The sequence below is a fragment of the Bombina bombina genome, chromosome 6 (assembly GCF_027579735.1).
Source record: "Bombina bombina isolate aBomBom1 chromosome 6, aBomBom1.pri, whole genome shotgun sequence".
Lineage (NCBI taxonomy): Eukaryota > Metazoa > Chordata > Amphibia > Anura > Bombinatoridae > Bombina > Bombina bombina.
Genome location: NC_069504.1, coordinates 376,560,402 through 376,572,733, shown reverse-complemented (window position 1 = coordinate 376,572,733; position 12,332 = coordinate 376,560,402). Strand labels below are relative to the sequence as shown.

General features: G+C 38.1%; 1 protein-coding gene across 2 annotated transcripts in view; it reads left to right on the top strand.

Moving 5' to 3' along the window:
• The window catches only part of RGS14 (regulator of G protein signaling 14), a 239,796-nt gene that overhangs the window by 23,086 nt on the left and 204,378 nt on the right, over positions 1 to 12,332 (top strand). The window lies entirely within an intron of this gene.

Sequence of the window (12,332 nt, the reverse complement as noted above, 5' to 3'; positions counted from 1 at the left end):
ACGGTTGCCGCCGTATACTGAATCTTCAAAGCAAGGGAGCCTTTTCAAAATGGCTTCCCTTGCATTCCTATTTGCTGATTTGATTTTGGAAATTCAAATCAGCCAATAGGATGAGAGCTACTGAAATCCTATTGGCTGTTCAAATTTCAGTAGATCTCATCATATTGGCTGATTTGAACAGCCAATAGGATTTCAGTAGCTCAAATCAAATCAGCCAATAGGAATGTAAGGGACCAAATTTTGAAAAGGCTCCCTTGCATTGAAGATTCAGTATACGGCGGCGACTGTATGAAGAGGATGCTTTGTGCTGGATGTCTTCAGGATGTAGCCGCTCCGTGCCGCCTGGATGAAGATAGAAAACGCCATCTTGATAGATGAAGACCTCGCCACCTGGATGAAGACTTCTCGCCGCCTGGATGAGGATGGATGTCCGGACTTCAAAAACTGTAAGTGGATCGTCGTGGAGTTAGTGTTAGATTTTTTAAAACTTTTTTGGGGTGTTTTTTTTTTTTTAAGAATAGGGTTTGGGCTTTTCTTAAAAGAGCTGATTGCCCTTTTAAGGGCAAGAAAAAGAGCTAAATGCTTTTAAGGACAATGCCCATACAAATGCCCTTTTCAGGGCAATGGGTAGCTTAGGTTTTTTATAGAGTTAGGTTTTTTTATTTTGGGGGGTTGGTTGGGTGGTGGGTTTTACTGTTGGGGGGACTTTGTATTTTTTGCCAAGAAAAAGAGCTGTTTAACTTAAGGCAATGCCCTACAAAAGGCCCTTTTAAGGGCTATTGGTAGTTTATTGTAGGTTAGGGGGTGTTTTTATAGGGCTATTAAATTAGGTGTAATCTTAGTGTTTTTTATTTTTCGTAATTTTAGTGTTTATTTTTTTTGTTATCTTATTTTAATAAAATCCTAAGGCCCAGATTACGAGTTTTGTGTTAGAGGCTGTGCGGTGCTAAGGAGCAGTTTTTACTCACCCCTCACTTACATGCAGCGCTGGTATTACTAGTTTTCAGAAACCCGTTGTTAAAAGACAAGAAGTGAGCGTCGAGCAAAATTTTGCTCCTTACTGCACTCCAATACCAGCACTGCATAAATCAGCAGTGAGTTGGTCATACGTGCTCGTGCACGATTTCCCTATAGGAATCAACAGGGAGAGCCGGCTGAGAAAAAATCTAACACCTGCAAAAAAGCAGCGTAAAACTCAGTAACGCAGCCCCATTGATTGATTGATGGGGAAATAAAATTTATGTCTACACCTAACACCCTAACATGAACCCCGAGTCTAAACACCCCTAATCTTACACTTATTAACCCCTAATCGGCCGCCCCAGACATCGCCGACACCTACATTATACTTATTAACCCCTATTCTGCCGCTTTGTATTTTTTTTCAGGGAATAGAGCTGATTTCTTTAGGGCAATGCCCTACAAAAGGCCCTTTAAAGGGCTATTGGCAGTTTATTGTAAACTAGTTTTTTTTTATTTTGGGGGGGCTTTTTTATTTTGATAGGACTATTAGATTAGGTTTAATTGTTTTTATTTTGTATAATTTCGTTTGTTATTTTTCGTAATGTAGTATTTTTTTTATTGTTTGTAATTTAGTATTTTTAATTTTTTGTAATGAGATTTCATTTTTTTTCGTAGTGTTATGTTTTTTAATGAGTAATTTAATTTATTTCATTGATAGTTATTTTAATTTTAGTATAATAGTAATGTTAGTTTAATTTATAGTTTAAACTTAGTTTTTTTTAATTTCCCAGGTAAGTTTTTATTTTTTTAAGATAGGGATCTTGTAATTTTAATTTAAAGTTAGGGGGTTGTTAGGTTTAGGGATTAATAGTTTAATTTAGTTTTTTGCGATGTGGGGGGCTGTCGGTTTAGGGGTCAATAGGTTTATTTAGTGGTAGTGATGTGGGAGGCCAGAGGTTTAGGGGTTAATAACTTTACTATAGTGTGGGTGATGTTAGGGTGCGGGGGAATAGGGGTTAATAACTTTATTATAGTGTTGACGATGTCAGGGAGTGGCTGAATAGGGGTTAATACATTTTATTACTGGAGGCGATGTCGGGAGCGGCAGATTAGGGGTTAATACGTTTAATATAGTGTTTGCGATGCGGGAGGGCCTCGGTTTAGTGGTTAATAGGTAGTTTATGGGTGTTAGTGTACTTTGTAACAGTTTAGTTATGAGTTTTGTGTAACAGTTTTGTTGCGTAAAACTCATAACTACTGTTCTCAGATTGCGGAATGGATCGTGTCGGTATAGGGTGTAACGCAAGCTTTTTAACCTCACCTGACAGACAGCTGCCAGTACCCAAGATGGCCCCTAATAAGGCAGATGGGGAGGGTTAGAGAGCTGTTTTGGGGGGGGGGGGGCGCCAAAGTCATATATGTCTGCTATTTCTGAACAAAGGGGATCCCAGAGAAGCATTTACAACCATTTGTGCCATAATTGCACAAGCTGTTTGTAAATAATTTCAGTGAGAAACCTAAAATTGCGAAAAAAATTAAGTTTTTTTTAAATTTGATCGCATTTGGCGGTGAAATGGTGGCATTAAATATACCAAAATGGGCCTAGATCAATACTTTGGGTTGTCCACTACACTACACTTAAGCTAAAATTAACTCTACAAGCTCCCTACATGCTCCCTAATTAACCCCTTCACTGCTGGGCATAAAACACGTGTGGTGCGCAGTGGCATTTAGCAGCCTTCTAATTACCAAAAAGCAACGCCAAAGCCATATAAGTCTGCTATTTCTGAACAAAGGGGATCCCAGAGAAGCATTTACAACCATTTATGCCATAATTGCATAAGTTGTTTGTAAATAATTTCTGTGAGAAACCTAAAGTTTGTGAAAAAGTGAACAATTTTTTTTATTTGATCGCATTTGGCGTTGAAATGGTGGCATGAAATATACCAAAATGGGCCTAGATCAATACTTTGGGATGTCTTCTAAAAAAAAATATATACATGTCAAGGGATATTCAGGTATTCCTGACAGATATCAGGGTTCCAATGTAACTAGCGCTCATTTTGAAAAAAGTGGTTTTGAAATAGCAAAGTGCTTCTTGTATTTATTTCCCTATAACTTGCAAAAAAAGCAAAGAACATGTTAACATTGGGTATTTCTAAACTCAGGACAAAATTTAGAAACTATTTAGCATGGTTGTTTTTTTGGTGGTTGTAGATGTGTAACAGATTTTGGGGGTCAAAGTTAGTAGAAAAAGTGTGTTTTTTTTCCATTTTTTCCTCATATTTTATAATATTTTTAATAATAAATTATAAGATATGATGAAAATAATGGTATCTTTAGAAAGTCCATTTAGTGGCGAGAAAAACGGTATATAATATGTGTTGGTAAAGTAAATGAGTAAGAGGAAAATTACAGCTAAACACAAACACTGCAGAAATGTAAAAATAGCCCTGGTCCTTAAGGGAAAGAAATTGAAAAATGGCCTTGGTCCTTAAGGGGTTAAAAGACACTGTAATCTGTCCTACAGCTACATAAGACACAGCTGAGGAAATTAATATCTACACATAATTGATGGGTCCTTTCCGATTCCACATCGTGGATATATGCTGCTGTGCAACGAAAAAAAATATGACTTATATTGTGCTATGGTAACAGGGAATGCTGCCTGATATACATTTAATGCCAGATGATAAGTGCTATCAAGAGAAAACAGCAACACAGCACCCTTTTTTAAAATCTTCCAAAGAGGGAAAAGATCAAGAACCACATACACCCCTTCCTGGGGAAGAATTTGGTCTCTAAACAAGATATAACTACAATATTTGATAAGATATGGGATAAAATGGACACACTGCAAAATACTGTTGCTAGCAGTTTAGCGGAAATTAAACAAGACATGCTAGATTTGGGTAATAGAGTTGAAATGCTAGACGAAAAAGGGGACAATGCAATGGAAGAAATAAATAACCTAACCCAACACATGTCCTCCCAACAACAAGATATAGATGAAATTCAGGATAAAATGGAGGATTTGGAGAACAGGAGTCGCAGAAACAACTTGAGATTAAAAGGAGTTCCTGAGTCTGTGACATCGCCAGAACTTACTGACTTCTTACTTCAATTATTTCACTCCATAACAGATGATAAAGAGGATGGTAAATTCCAAATGGAAAGAGCCCACAGAGCCTTACGGGCGAAACCCAAAAATGGAGAACCACCAAGAGACATAATAGTAAAGATGTTTCGCTTCCAAGAGAAGGAGGAAATCTTAGCAGCTGCGAGGAAGAATCCTACCTTCAAATTTAAAGGTTCAATCATCCAATTCTACCAAGACCTCTGTTTGAGAACACTACAAAAACGCAGTGCACTGCATCCTCTTAGACAGCTCCTTCGGAAGAACCAGATACCTTACAGATGGAGATTCCTATTTGGGATACATATCCAGCATGAGGGCAGATCTATCTAATTTAAAGAACCAACAGAGATCCCAGAGATATGCAAGTACCTGAGGTTAGACTGTCCGAACCTTTCAACTTCTCCTCAAGACAACAAAAGACTTAAATATCCCCTACAGCAAGGATCACTGGCGGTAGAAAAATGGCCCAGAGTTCCAAAGATTATCTACTACTTTACTGACCTTGTTCCAGGATAGCCACTCATTGGCCATAGCAGGGTCTTTCTGAAAAAGAGAGAACTCTGTATTTACAGAATCTACCAGCCAAAGACGTCGAGCAGATATACTTTCTCATGCATACTATGCTTTAGAGAGACCCGAGACTTTGCCTATGCCTTGTAATAGACTTCCTTTCCATTACTATTTAAGATAGATTTTAGTTTCTATTTTAGGCCTACTTAAAAGCTGGACATGTTTGTGTTTGCTCTTATAGTACCAGACGACTAGGAAATACCCTAGTAACTGTAACAATGTTTTCACTACAAAATATATATAACCCTATATATACGTTTTGCACATTCACCATGAAGTGAACTTATTGAATGTTTTTCAACTATGTATACATTTTATACAAAGTTAGATGTTTACTGTTCTCTTGCATTATGTTTTTATTATCTTACAAAGTTTGCCCAGTAAGGCATTGTTTATACTATCAATGTATTATGTTTTTTTAGTCACTGTTCCATGATGGTCATCTCAGTTTTCTTGCTACCCTACACAACGCAAAGAAGATGTCTAGAACACTTGCAGATACATGCCACCTATCACTACACCCCAGCCTGATAACAATTAAACAGAAGAGTACTGGCTCTCCTAAACATGCAATTGCGATAGATAACACTAACTACTTAGACAGTTGTATTCCCCTCAATCTTAATGGATTTTTGGGCAATTAATTTAATCTCACATAATGCCAGAGGGCTAAATTCAGATATTAAACAGAGGACAGCAATCACACAATACAAATCCTTAGGAGCTAATATGATCTTCCTTCACGAAACACATTTCTTAAAATCACAGATACCCAGGTACTGGACTAGGGATTTCAAACACCAATTTCATGCTACTACTGACGCCAAAAAGCGAGGGGTCTCAATCCTTATACATTCATCCTTACCCTTTACGCATACAGAGACCATAGAAGACACGGAGGGCCGATTTTTAATAGTAAAAGGACGTCTTCAAGACACCGATATCCTATTTTGCAATATTTATGCCCCCAATGAGAAGCAAGAAGCCTTTTTTAGACAGGTAACACATCTCTTGACGGTCTGGTCTCAAACCAGGATAGTTTCAGCTGGAGACTTTAATGTGGACTTAGCAATAGGTTCTAGAAAACACCTTCACTCACTAACTAAGAAACAAAATAAACAACACAAAATGACTAAAGTGATTCTGGACTAATTACTCACACGCGCAATGATAGATTCTTGGGTGGCACTATACGGTAATACCACAGATACTACATATTTCTCAGCGGCACATAAAACATACACAAAGCTGGACTACATATTCATCAGCCAAATACTACAACCTGCTCTTAATGTATCCACCATTCACTAATGTGTGTGGTCGAATCACTCAATAGTGCAACTTAAATTAGGCAACTTTCAAAATATAAACAGAGCCAAGACTTGGACATACGACCCATCGTGTTTAAAAAACCCAATAATAAAAGACATCACACGACATATGACAGAATACTAGGACATAAATGCAGGCACGACTGACAATCCTATTTCAACGTGGGCAGCCCACAAAACTTATTTAAGAGGTCTACTTATAAAAGAAAAATCTTCTCTAAATAAAAAACTTAACACACAGAATCTGGACCTTAAGAAAGAAATAGATATCTTGGAAAGACAACATAAACTGACGCATTCTAAAACTGTACTTAAGCAACTTCAGGACAATCACAGTACACTCTCAAATTTCCTTAATGACCAAGCAGTGAGAGCAGCATTTCGACTTAAGGCAAACTATTATATCTATGCTAATAAACCGGACAGATACATGGCACACAGAATTTGTGAGAAAATCAAATTAGCCACAATAACCCAAATACAGAAACAGGATGACACTATCACTACCCACCCACAAGAGATAACTAATAGTTTTGCCCAGTACTACAGCGCCCTATATGATGGCAATAAAGTTGTACATTCCCCACAGACTGAATCCTTACTAACCAAATTCCTTAGCAATACACAACTCCCTTCTCTAACCGATACTGACAGAGATCATTTGAATAGAGCAATTATGGCCAAGGAAATACAGCACGCCATTAGAGATTTAAAACCAGGCAAGGCCCCGGGCCCTGACGGTCTTCCCAGAGAATACTACAAATTATTTAAATCCTCCTTAATACCCCATCTCGTTAAATTTTCCAATCATATAATGTAGGGCTGTGAGATACCTATAGACCTCCTCAGAGCTAGAATTGTTGTGATCCCCAAGCCAGGGAAAAATCTGAGGTGGTACACAAGTTACAGACCCATATCTCTTATAAATCAAGACTTAATTTTTTTTACCAAGACCTTAGCGAATAGACTTAAAAATATTCTTCCGGACTTAATATACCCGGACCAAGTTGGGTTTGTGGCGGGTAGAGAAGCTCCCGACAACGTTAGACGTATAATATCAACAATTGCCCACCTAGCTGAGACGAGAACGCCTTCTCTGGTCCTATCGCTGGACGCAGAGAAGGCGTTCGATAGAATCGATTGGACATACATGTTTAGAGTCTTAGACGTGATGGGATTTCGGGGCCCTTTTGTGGATGCTTTGCAAGGCATTTACTCGACACCCACGGCAACAATCAGGGCAGTGGGACACCAATCCAACAGTATAAATATAAAAAATGGCACGAGAAAAGGTTGCCCACTATCCCCTTTATTATTTGCCATATGCATGGAACCTCTGGCGGCCAGTATCAGACAATCCTCCGACATTACTGGATTACAGATTAAGAAACATGACTATAAGATAACTCTTTTTGAAGATGATGTCCTATTGACACTGACTAAACTTCTGACATCGCTCACTAATCTTTATGATATTCTCCAACAGTTCTCTGCCATATCACGTTATAAAATAAATATGGACAAAAGCGAAGCCATGGTGAGGTGATAGCATTGCCAGCTCAGATGAAAAAACTAACGGCTAGATTTAGAGTTTTGTTGGTAACGACCCGTGTAGCTAATGCATTTTTCCCCGCACCTTTTAAATACCGCTGGTATTTAGAGTTCACAGAATGGCTGCGTTTTCAGTGCGTTAGGCTCCAAAAAGGGAGCGTAGAGCATAATTTACCGCCACTGCAACTCTCGATACCAGCGGTGCTTACGGACGCGGCCAGCTTCAAAAACGTGCTCGTGCACGATTCCCCCATAGGAAACAATGGGGCAGTTTGAGCTGAAAAAAAACCTAACACCTGCAAAAAAGCAGCGTTCAGCTCCTAACGCAGCCCCATTGTTTCCTATGGGGAAACACTTCCTAAGTCTGCACCTAACACTCTAACATGTACCCCGAGTCTAAACACCCCTAACCTTACACTTATTAACCCCTAATCTGTCGCCCCCGCTATCGCTGACCCCTGCATATTATTATTAACCCCTAATCTGCCGCTCCGTACACCGCCGCAACCTACATTATCCCTATGTACCCCTAATCTGCTGCCCCTAACATCGCCGACCCCTATATTATATTTATTAACCCCTAATCTGCCGCCCCCAACCTACAATTATTAACCCCTAATCTGCCGATCGGACCTTGCCGATACTATAATAAATGTATTAACCCCTAAAGCTAAGTCTAACCATAACCCTAACAACCCCCTAAGTTAAATATAATTTTATTCTAACGAAATAAATTAACTCTTATTAAATAAATTATTCCTATTTAAAGCTAAATACTTACCTGTAAAATAAACCCTAATATAGCTACAATATAAATTATAATTATATTGTAGCTATTTTAGGATTAATATTTATTTTACAGGCAACTTTGTAATTATTTTAACCAAGTACAATAGCTATTAAATAGTTAATAACTATTTAATAGTTACCTAGTTAAAATAATTACAAAATTACCTGTAAAATAAATCCTAACCTAAGTTACAATTAAACCTAACACTACACTAGCAATAAATTAATTAAATAAAATACCTACAATTATCTACAATTAAACCTAACACTACACTATCAATAAATAAATTAAATAAAATACCTACAAATAAATACAATTAAATAAACTAACTAAAGTACAAAAAATAAAAAAGAACTAAGTTACAAAAAATAAAAAAATATTTACAAACATTAGAAAAATATTACAACAATTTTAAACTAATTACACCTACTCTAAGCCCCCTAATAAAATAACAAAGCCCCCCAAAATAAAAAAAATGCCCTACCCTATTGTAAAATTAAAATAGAAAAGCTCTTTTACCTTACCAGCCCTTAAAAGGGCCATTTGCGGGGCATGCCCCAAAGAATTCAGCTCTTTTTCCTGGAGAAAAAAAAACATACAATACCCCCCCCCAACATTACAACCCACCACCCACATACCCCTAATCAAACCCAAACCCCCCTTAAATAAACCTAACACTAAGCCCCTGAAGATCTTCCTACCTTATCTTCACCACACCGGGTATCACACCGATCCGTCCTGGCTCCGATGTCTTGATCCATTCTATCAGCCAATCGGAATTAAGGTAGGAAAATTCTGATTGGCTGATGGAATCAGCCAATCAGATTCAAGTTCAATCCGATTGGCTGATCCGATCAGCCAATCAGATTGAGCTCGCATTCTAATGGCTGTTCCGATCAGCCAATAGAATGCAAGCTCAATCTGATTGGATGATTCCATCAGCCAATCAGAATTTTCCTACCTTAATTCCGATTGGCTGATAGAATCCTATCAGCCAATCGGAATTCGAGGGACGCCATCTTGGATGACGTCCCTTAAAGGAACCTTCATTTGTCGTCTAGTCGTCGGAAGAAAAGGATGGATCCGCACTGGAGGTCTTCAAGATGGAGCCGGTCATCATCGGATGGAAGAACATAGAAGATGCGGCTTGGATGAAGATGTTTGCCAGTCCGGATGTCCTCTTCTGCCCGCTTGGATCAAGACTTCAGCCGGAGGATGGATGTCTTCAGCCCCCCGCTTGGGCTTGGATCAAGACATCGGAGCCAGGACAGATCGGTGTGATACCCGGTGTGGTGAAGATAAGGTAGGAAGATCTTCAGGGGCTTAGTGTTAGGTTTATTTAAGGGGGGTTTGGGTTAGATTAGGGGTATGTGGGTGGTGGGTTGTAATGTTGCGGGGGGTATTGTATGTTTTTTTTCTCCAGGCAAAAGAGCTGAATTCTTTGGGGCATGCCCCGCAAATGGCCCTTTTAAGGGCTGGTAAGGTAAAAGAGCTTTTCTATTTCAATGTTAGAATAGGGTAGGGCATTTTTTTTATTTTGGGGGGCTTTGTTATTTTATTAGGGGGCTTAGAGTAGGTGTAATTAGTTTAAAATTGTTGTAATATTTTTCTAATGTTTGTAAATATTTTTTTATTTTTTGTAACTTAGTTCTTTTTTATTTTTTGTACTTTAGTTAGTTTATTTAATTGTATTTATTTGTAGGTATTTTATTTAATTTATTTATTGATAGTGTAGTGTTAGGTTTAATTGTAGATAATTGTAGGTATTTTATTTAATTAATTTATTGCTAGTGTAGTGTTAGGTTTAATTGTAACTTAGGTTAGGATTTATTTTACAGGTAATTTTGTAATTATTTTAACTAGGTAGCTATTAAATAGTTATTAACTATTTAATAGCTATTGTACCTGGTTAAAATAAATACAAAGTTGCCTGTAAAATAAATATTAATCCTAAAATAGCTACAATATAATTATAATTTATATTGTAGATATATTAGGGTTTATTTTACAGGTAAGTATTTAGCTTTAAATAGGAATAATTTATTTAATAAGAGTTAATTTATTTCGTTAGATTTAAATTATATTTAAATTAGGGGGGTGTTAGTGTTAGGGTTAGACTTAGCTTTAGGGGTTAATACATTTATTAGAGTAGCGGTGTGGTCCGGTCGGCAGATTAGGGGTTAATAAGTGTAGGTAGGTGTCGGCGACGTTGAGGGGGGCAGATTAGGGGTTAATAAATATAATATAGGGGTCGGCGGTGTTAGGGGCAGCAGATTAGGGGTACATAAGTATAACGTAGGTGGCGGCGGTGTGCGGTCGGCAGATTAGGGGTTAAAAATTTTTATTATAGTGGCGGCGATGTGGGGGGACCTCGGTTTAGGGGTACATAGGTAGTTTATGGGTGTTAGTGTACTTTAGAGCACAGTAGCTAAGAGCTTTATGAACCGGCGTTAGCCCAAAAAGCTCTTAACTACTGACTTTTTTCTGCGGCTGGAGTTTTGTTGTTAGATTTCTAACGCTCACTTCAGCCACGACTCTAAATACTGGCGTTAGAAAGATCCCATTGAAAAGATAGGATACGCAAATTGCGTAGGGGGATCTGCGGTATGGAAAAGTCGCGGCTGCAAAGTGAGCGTTAGACCCTTTAATGACTGACTCCAAATACCAGTGGGCGGTAAAAACCAGCGTTAGGAGCCTCTAACGCTGGTTTTGATGGCTACCGCCAAACTCTAAATCTAGGCCTAATAGAATTAAACTTTACATTCTCCTGGGTTAAATCACACATCAAATATCTGGGAGTCAATCTAACAACCCAACATACAAATCTATACAAAAGTAAACTATCTTCCCCTATATAGAGAAATGCGGAGGGATATTGCTAAATGGAAGTTCTCAACTTTTCCTGGTATGGCAGCATATCTGCACTAAAAATGAATATTCTTCCGAGAATCTTGTATTTGTTTTGTACATTACCTCTCCCAGTCCCCAGACATGACTTACAATTATTACAATCGGAATTCACCCGCTTTATCAACAACAAGAAATATTCAAGGTTCCCCCTTCAGACGTTGACTAGACACAGACAGTTAGAAGGCATTGTGGCCCCCAATCTACTAAATTACTATGACGCCTCTAGAATAGCCCAAAATGCCTTGCTGGGATCCACAAAAACAGATATAGTATGGACTAAATTGGAAGCAGACCTGGGAGATTATAGCTCTCCGGAGGATATGATTTGGGACAAATCCATACATCAACATGAAAATCGAAATTGCCCTCCAGTTACTAGTTTTACAAACTGTCATTGGAAAACCTTACTAAAAAAAGAAACAATTATTGCCAGATTTCTCCTCTAAAATGCCAATTAGATATTTAATCCCAACCGAATTTCGGAAGCAACTGGACAAATGGGAAAACAAGGGCCTTTATCAGGTGAGGGACCTACTGACACATAAAACTATTGACATTTAACCAACTACAAAATAGGTTGACACCGCTCTCTCTCAAGTGGTATTTATACTTACAGCTTGCATCTGCCTTAAACAAATTTTTACCACATATGCATAATCAGATCAGCACTCCTCTGGAAAGGATATGTAGCTCTAGCACTAGGCCGAAACAAGCTATCTCACCACTTTACATAGCACTACAGACAGTAAATTACCCCCCATGCTTGAATAGGAGGCAGATACTGGTACCTCATTAAGTACACAAGAATGGTGTGAGTTGTTTTATTCCACTTGCAAAGGGCTGATTAGTGCAGACTTAAGGGAGAATAGCTTGAAAGTTATTTTTAGATGGTATTTAACTCCAATAAAAACTTCTCATTATATAGAAGGAAGAAATAGAAACTGCTACAGGGGATGTGATATGGTGGGAACTTATGCACACATGTGGTGGGAGTGTCCTGAAGTTGCTGAGATTTGGGCTAAATTATCCACTTACCTTAGCACATTATTGGATGATAATATCTCATTAACTATGTCCC